Raw genomic sequence first — 8,961 nt, forward strand, 5'->3', positions numbered from 1 at the left:
GTGCAGCCACTGTGGAAATGGAGGTTCCTCGAAAAATTAAAAACGGAATTACCATATGATCCAGTAATTCCACTACTGGACACTTACCTGAAGAAAACAAAAACATTAATTTGAAAAGATATGTGCCTTCCTATGTTTACTGCAGCATTACTTGCAATAGCCAATATATGGAAGCAACCCAAGTGTCCTTCGATAGGTTACTGATACACACACACACACACACACACAGAGGAATATTCCTCAGCCATAAAAAAAGATCTTGCCATTTCCTACAGTGTATAATGCTAAGTGAAATAACTTGGACGGAGAGAGATAGATACCATGTGATTTCACTCATATGCGGAACCTAAGAAACAAACATATGAGCAAAGAAAGGGACAAAAAAACCAGACTCTTAAATACAGAGAACAAACCGGTGATTGCCAGAGGGGAGATGGCTGGAGGCATGGGTGAAGTAAATGAAAGGGATTAAGAGTACACTTATTATGATGAGCACTGAGTAATGTACAGAACTGTTGAATCATTATACTGTACACCTCCACTAATATAGCACTGTATGCTAATTATACCTCAATATAAAAAATAAAAAAATAAAAAGCAGAAAAAAATATATATATTTCTTAATCCTGTCTAATGTCACTAGAATAACAATGACCACACCTGGTACCAAGATCTTTGTGGTTTCTAAATCTCATCCCCCCACCAAAAGACCCTAGAGCTCTGCAGACAAATGGCTAATACCAGGTCTTAGAAGGGAAATTCCAAGATGTCTCTGAGATCATATGCCAAGAATCGAGTCAGTGTTCAAACACTGATGGAGCCATATCAAAAAGAATCAAGGACAACTTGAAGTCAATCCTACTTGCCAAATCTGGTATAATTTGAGGATAAGAATGAATAATTTTTAGAATTAAAAAAGAATTTCAGCAAGGTATCAGGATGCAAAATCAATATATAAAAATCAATTGTATGTCTACACACTAGCAAGGAACAATCTGAAAATATTAAGGAAACAGTTCCATTTACAATTGCATCAAAAGAACAAAATACTGAGGAATAAAAATTTTAAAAGTGTACAAGACTTATACAGTAAAAATCATAAAATATCAGGGCGCCTGGATGTCTTGGTCAATTGAGCATCCCACTCTTGATTTTGGCTTGGGTCATGATCTCAGGGTCATGAGATCGAGCCCTACATCGGGCTCTATGCTCAATGGGGAGACTGCTTGAGATTTTCTCTCTCTCCCTCTTCTTCCCCTCACTCATGCTCTCTCTCTCACTTCTCTCTCAAAATAAATAATCTTTTTTAAAAAATCACAAAATATCACTGAAAGAAATTGAAAAAAAATTAAATAGAAACACATCACATGTTCATGGATTGGAAGACTATATATTGTTAAGATGGCAATATTCCCCAAATGTATCTACACATCAAACCACAAACCCTATCAAAATCCCACCTGTCTTTTTTGCAAAAATTGACAAGGACAAGCTGATTCTAAAATACACATGGAGGAGCGCCTATGTGGTTCGGGGGTTAAGTCTCTGCCTTCAGCTCAGGTCATGGTCTCAGGGTCCTGGGATCAAGTCCTGCATCAGGCTCTCTGCTCAGCAGGGAGCCTGCTCTCCCCCCCCCCACCCCCGCCTCTCTGCCTACTTGTGATCATCTCTCTCTCTGTGTCAAATAAATAAATAAAATCTTTTAAAAAATAAAATAAAATACGCATGGAAAGGTGCCTGGGTGGCTCAGTTGGTTGAGCTCCCAACTCTTGACTTTGGCTCAGGTCATGATTTCAGAGTCCTGGGACAGAGCCCTATATCGGGCTCCATGCTGGGCGTGGAAACTGCTTGAGTTTTTCTCTCTTCCTCTTTTTCCCCCTCTGCCCCTCTTCCCCTGTTCTCACTCTCTAATAAATAAATCTTTAAAAATACAGTACAATAAAATAAAAATAAATAAAATAAAATACAAAATACATCTGGAAATGCAAGGGACCCAGAAGAGTGAAAACATTCTTGAAAGGTAACAGAATTGGAGAACTCACATTTTCTATTTCAAAAGGTATGACAAAGCTACAGTAATCAAGACTGTGCAGTGCTAGCATAAGGATAGATGTATATAGATCAATGAGACAGAATTAAGAACCCAGAAATAAACTATGTATGTATGTCCAGTTGATTTTCAACCAAATAATGAAGACAACTCAGTGGAGAAAGAATAGTCATTCCAATGAAATGTGCTGGGACATCTGTATATCATGCAAAAGAATTACTGGACCTCCTACCTCACACCATATACAAAAATTAACTCAAATTAGATTAAGGACCTAAACATAAGAACTACAAAGTTCTTGTAAGACAAGATAGATGTAAGCCTTTGTGACTATGGATTAAGTAATGGTTTCTTAAATATGACACCAAAAATACAACAAAAGAAAAAGTAGGCAAATTGGACTTCATCAAAATAAAAAAATTGGGGGGTACCTGTTAAGCATCTGACATCAGCTCAGGTAATGATCTCAAGGTCCTGGGATGGAACCCTGTGTTGGGCAACCTGTTCAGTGGGAAATCTGCTTCTCCTCTCCCTCTGCCCCTTCTGCTGCTCATACTCTCTTTCTCTCTCTCAAATAAAATCTTTTTAAAAAATTAAAAACTTTTGTATTTCAAAAGTGAAAAACCAGGGCACCTGGGTGGCTCAGTGGGTTAAAGCCTCTGCCTTTGGCTCAGGTCATGATCCCAGGGTTCTGGGATCCAGCCCCGCATCGGGGCTCTCTGCTTGGCGGGGAGCCTGCTTCCACCTCACTCTCTCTCTCTCTCTCTCTCTTTCTCTTTCTCTCTGCCTGCCTCTCTGCCCACTTGTGGTCACTGCCTGTCAAATAAATAAATAAAATCTTAAAAAAAAAGTGAAAAACCTACAAAATGGGAGAAAATACTAAAAATCTTAGATCTGAAGAGTCTAGTATACAGTATATATATAAAAAAAACTCTTAAAACACAACAATAAAAAGATAACCCAGTTTTTAAATGGACAAAGGATTTAAATAGATATTTCTCCAAAAAAGATATACAAATGACCAATAATGAAATATGAAAAGAAGCTTGACATCACTAGGAAAATGTAAATCAAAATCACAACAGGATACCACTTCACATCCACAAGGATGGCTATAATCAAAAGGACAAAACAGCAAGTGTTGACAAAGATGTGAAAAAACTGGAACTCACGTTCATTAATGGTGGGAATGTAAAATAGTGCAACCCCTTTGGAAAATAGTTTGGCTGTTCCTCAAAAAGTTAAACATAGGGTTACCATATGACCCAGTAAGTTGACTGTTAGCTGTATATTCAAGAGAATTAAGAATATATGTGTCCACAAAAACTTGTGCACAAATGCTCATACAGCATTATTCATAATGGCCAAAAAGTGGAAAAACACAAATGTTCACCAGTAGGTGAATGAATAAACAAAATGTTGTATATCCACACAATACAATACTACTCAGCTACAAAAAGGAATGAGGTATTGATCTATGCTACAAAATGGATGAACTTTGAAAACATTATACTAAGTGAAAAAGCCAACCACAAAAGGCCACTTATATGATTGCATTTATATGAAATGTCCAGAATTGGCAAATCCATGGATAGAATGTACAAAAGTTGTTGCCAGAAGCTGGAGAAAGGAATTGAGAGATCAATAATTAGTCAATACTTTTTTAAACTTGAGATTTCCCCCAACTTAGTATTTAGAAAAATTTCTATCTACAGAAAAGTTAAAAGAATACCACCCTTGGTCCCTTTCACCCAGTGGCAGCAACTATAAACATTTTGTGCCACATTTGCTTGATAACTGAAAGTCAGCTTGCCTGGATATAATATCTGTAGTTCACAATTTCTTTCCTTAACCATGTGCCTCCATTGTTGTTTTGCTTTGTGTTTGAATCACTTGGGTCTTTTCGTCCAGAGGCTGAGAGGTGTTTTCCTAGATATAATAGAATGTCTTAAAGTTCACTATACTGAGTCAGTTCTCACAGCTCCACAGTGTACGTTTTTAATATGTAGATTCAGGGTTTATCTTTTGGTAAGTTTTTGTAAGATTATAGCTTTAAACACTGGTTTTATGTTTTTTTTTTCTTACATAATTCAGTTATAGGTGTGTTAGATCTTTGTCTTCTTTAGCTATTATTTTCTGAGCTTTTTACTTTTTATTTTAATTCTCTGTCAAATTTTCATTTCATTTCATTTCATGTTCCTATGTCTCCAATCGTTTCTCTTTTGTGTACCTTGCAGCTTAGTGAATTTGGGGGACAATTGGGCAATTCTTATTTCACAAATTTTTGTTTTGTGCCCACTTTTTTTTCTGCACTTGTGAATTTCTGATTTGTGGTGTTTTTTTCATGTCTGTTATTGTCCGACCATATTTGACTCATATTGGAGAGTTGTGGCGGTTTTTTCTGCCTCAAGGTTGGGTCTTGAGTATTTTCATAGGATGAAGAAGTTTTAATCTATTCCTTTTAAAAGTTACTTTGTGTGGATGTTGTCTGCCTTCTTTTCTTGATTTTTAAGACTTCAGATTTTCCTTTATCAGGTGTTTCTACAGATGGGATTGAAGGAGTTGAGTGGCTTACCAGTTTTCTTAGTTCCAGAGTGCCTTCTTCAGTTGGTACAGTGAGATGCAATTTCTTTAATAAGGAGCATCTTTGGGGGCAGGGGAGGAGTGTTAAGGAGAGCTTAGTATGTCAGCTTTCATGAAACTCTTATTTCTGTAGAACCCCAAATTTCCACCGACTTCTTTATTCTTCCCTCTTCATCACCAGATCTGTAAGAGGTGCCACCTCCTTTCAAGTTCCTTTGTTGTTTCCCAGAAGCCGTGCCCTTTCGGTACTTTTCCCAAATATTTCCTGCCTACCTCTCCACTTCCACTTGGGCCCCACTGCTGGTGCTACCGATTTCAGAGATTTTCCCACTCAAATGACACAGGAGTTTGCAGTCTTCTGTTTCCCGACTGTGTAGTAGATAGAATTGTGTTGTGGGTGAGTTAATTGTGGCTTTCTTTGCTGTCCTTGGTCTCTGGTTTTTGTAAGGCGTGTAGAAAGATTAAGGTTTAGACATCTGCCATTTATCTTCAACGAGTTTAGCTACCTAACCTCAAATGCCAACATTTATAAATTTTTAGGTGAGACTTTCATGAGCATTAGATTATTGGGCTGGTTGTTTGTTTGTTTTGCGGGGGGGGGGCTTCAAATAGGAAGAATGCATAAGTTTTTATATAGATAACACATAGATGATTCATTCAAGTCTCTAAGCAATTTTAGCCTGCACCCCCTTCTCTGACCCTGTCACACTGACAAAATGTTTCCATAATGTGGTGGGTGCATATGATCAGTGTCCGGGATAGTTGGTATGTCTGGGAACCAACATGTCCAGAGTAGTCTGATGTGGTTTAAGTGTATCCAGGATGCTTGACGTCTATGACATAGTGGATCTAGAGTGGTCAGTGTAGGTGGGCCATTCCTGCCACAGGAGGGGCTGATCTGTCCTCATTTAAAGATGATCTATTCATTTTTTTAAAAGATTTTATTTATTTATTTGACAGACAGAGATTACAAGTAGACAGAGAAGCAGGCAGAAAGAAAGGGGGAAGCAGGCTTCCCGCTGAGCAGAGGGCCCGATGCGGGGCTCAATCCCAGGGCCCCGAGACCATGACCTGAGCTGAAGGCAGAGGCTTTAACCCACTGAGCCACTCAGGTGTCCCCATCTATTCATTTTTTATTACTGATTTTTCCTTTCCAGGAAACCTTTTTCTTTTCTCAGGCACTGAAATGGGGAAATGCAAAGTGTCAACTCCTGATGGACTATGAAATCTAATCTTTCCATGGGAGGCCTTCTAGACTTGTTAAAGAATACATAGAATTCTGGCTAGGAAAAAAGCTGGCCACTGGAGACTCAACACAACTCTAGTCCTAGCCACCTCCAAGCGGCAGGGCTCTCCACCCTGACACCTGGAATTCCTGCCCAAAGCCAAAGTTGCCTTGGTTGCAGAGCCTTTAACGTGGTCCCTTGGTGTCTTTGGGCAGTGAGAGAATGAGGAAAAACAGCTAAAGAGTAAGTGGAGTAGAGCTAGTCTTCATCTACCACTTACTGCGTGAGTGATCTTGACAAATAACTTCATTTGTCTGAACCTCAGCTTCATTACTTGTAGCTGATATACAATGCTTGGCCTATTGCCTGGCACCACAGAGCAAACCCTCAATAAATTTTAGCACCTTCTATCATATATATATATACATATATATATATATATATATATATATGTATATATATACACACACACACACACACACACACACACACACACGTAGTGTATATATATATACACTATACATATATATATGTACACACAACACACACACTTAATTATTGAATGCTTGAATATTCACTGGCTGTAAAGAATAAGGGAAAAATCACTCAGTGGAACTCAAGGGGTAAAAATAAACCTCGATTCATTGGAATAGGTGGTGTTCTCTGACAGAGCAGAATTCTACAAAACTACACACTTTTTTTGTTAATCTAGGTTAGAAAATCCTCACCTTCATACTTTTGCCTTTACAAATCATACCTTCTGGGGCGCCTGGGTGGCTCAGTTGGTTAAGACTCTGCCTTCCGCTCAGGTCATGATCTCAGGGTCCTGGGATCAAGTCCCGCATCGGGCTCTCTGCTTGGCAGGGAGCCAGCTCTCTCTCTCTGCCTGCCTCTCTGCCTACTTGTGATCTCTGTCAAATAAATAAATAAAATCTTTAAAAAAAAACCAAATCATACCTCTTTACTTCATAGACATCTATCTATCCAGCCACTAAGATCCTCATTCCTAATCTCCTATGCATCTCTAAGTCAGAAGTCCCAAATCGGACTTAATGTGCTACTTGACCCGTGGAATTTTTTTTTAAATTTAAATTGTAAATATTTAAAAGTAAGATTTTACATGAAAACATCAATTTATGGCTTAACAAATTGAATCATTGGGCAGCATTGGGTCAGGAAGCCCAACGTGGTGCCAACTGTTCAGAGCTGAGCAACAGGGACTCCCCTTTGAGGGAAAAACAGTACAAGGCAGTCTTCACAGCGTCTGCCCCTCCCCACAGCCCCATTTCATTGTTGCTCCCCTGGAGTCATTTAACTCTTCTTTACTCCTGCTATAATCCAGCTTCCCTCTTTGTTGAGCTCTACCACATCTTAGTTCAGACCTGTAGTACAATTTTATCAAGTAATTGTGATGAGTCACTTTCTGGCATAGTTTACTGTCGACTGCAAACAAAGTTAAGACCAGGCCACACAACTTCCCAATACAGCCCGATCTTATCTTTATCTCACCAGTGCTGCCTCATACCTTTCTGGCTTCCACGAGGCATGGATGCTCATACTTCTGCCTACGTATCATTCCCTTGGTTTGGGTTCCCTCTTCCCTGCATCACTCAGCTCAAGTATTAGCTCTTACTTGGTCTAGCTGGCTAGCCAAGAAAGTCACTACTTCTCTATTCTCTCACTTATAATTGAGTTATTAATTTCAACAGTTATGTGTAGTTATATTTCCATATCCTCCAGGAGACTGAGGAAGTCAGGGGCAAAAACTTGGGTCTTATTCATCTTTGCATTCTCACAGTCTAATAGTGCTTGGTAAGAGAATGAGAAGTATAACTGGATGACACAGTCTTAGGCCCATTTTCTTTTCTTTTTTTTTTTTTTTTTAAAGATTTTATTTACTTATTTGACAGAGAGAGATCACAAGTAGGCAGAGAGGCAGGCAGAGAGAGTGAGAGGGAAGCAGGCTCCCTGCCGAGCAGAGACCCCGATGCGGGACTCGATCCCAGGACCCTGAGATCATGACCTGAGCCAAAGGCAGCGGCTTAAACCACTGAGCCACCCAGGCGCCCCTTAGGCCCATTTTCTATCAGTCAGCTTGGACTAAGCTATGCTGTTGTACCAAACTCCACCCAAGTCCCAATGGATGATAAAAAACAAAGGTTTGTTTTTCATGCACACTATTATTCCATCATGGATTAATTCTGCTCAACATCCACTTTAGGATCCCAGTTAAAAGAAGAGCCCTAGGAGACTGACAGTCTCCCTGGAAAGGGAAAGATTGGTGACCATGCTCTGGCTCCTAAGGCTTCTGCTCCGAAGTGGCACACTTCATTTTTGCTCACATTTCAGAGGCTAAAGCAAATCAGTATGCCCAAGAATAAAGCCAATGGGGCAGAAATGTAAAATCCTCTTAAGGGTGAATGCCTTTAACTTTGATATAATCTACCACATTGCCCTCATATCCAAGTTCACCTTCCGGCGGCATGGAAGCCTGTGGAAACTTCCTCAGGCTCCTACATCAGGTGGCTTTGGAACCCAGCTAGTGGGAAGCCTCTGCAACAGACAGGAGAATGTGAGGTTAGGAGATGCCAGGGCACCTTCCATACCCCCCTACTGTAGGAGGCTTCTGCAGAGGCTCTATTTCCTCCATGACTCTAGCTTCCACTAACCAGGGCTGCTGACTTTTCTATTTCTGTGGAGTGGCCCTGGACACTATGACCTTGGACTCACACACACAGATCTAATCTCCCATTCTGCCAAATGGAGGGGGAATTGACTCACATCATCCAGTTATCTCAAGAACAAAACTAAAAAATGTTTATGAAAATACGTAAAGAATAAACTGTTAGACAAATAACGTGCTTGAGTGACTCTGAAGTGAGGCAACGTGGTGCTGCAATAAAGAAAATGAGACTGGGGTCTCAGGGTTACGTTCATGATCTTGCTCTGCCACCAACTGTCACCTCAGCCAGGTGACATGGTGTTCTCTATTCTCCTCATCTGCCAAATGGAGATAATACCGTTGATAATGAAGTGGTTGCAGAATGGCATAAAGAAGATCTCTGAAGACGTATACTCTCAAGTGTAAAAAGCTACACAAAT

The sequence above is a fragment of the Meles meles genome, chromosome 1 (genome assembly GCF_922984935.1).
Source record: "Meles meles chromosome 1, mMelMel3.1 paternal haplotype, whole genome shotgun sequence".
In the NCBI taxonomy this organism is placed as follows: Eukaryota; Metazoa; Chordata; class Mammalia; order Carnivora; family Mustelidae; genus Meles; species Meles meles.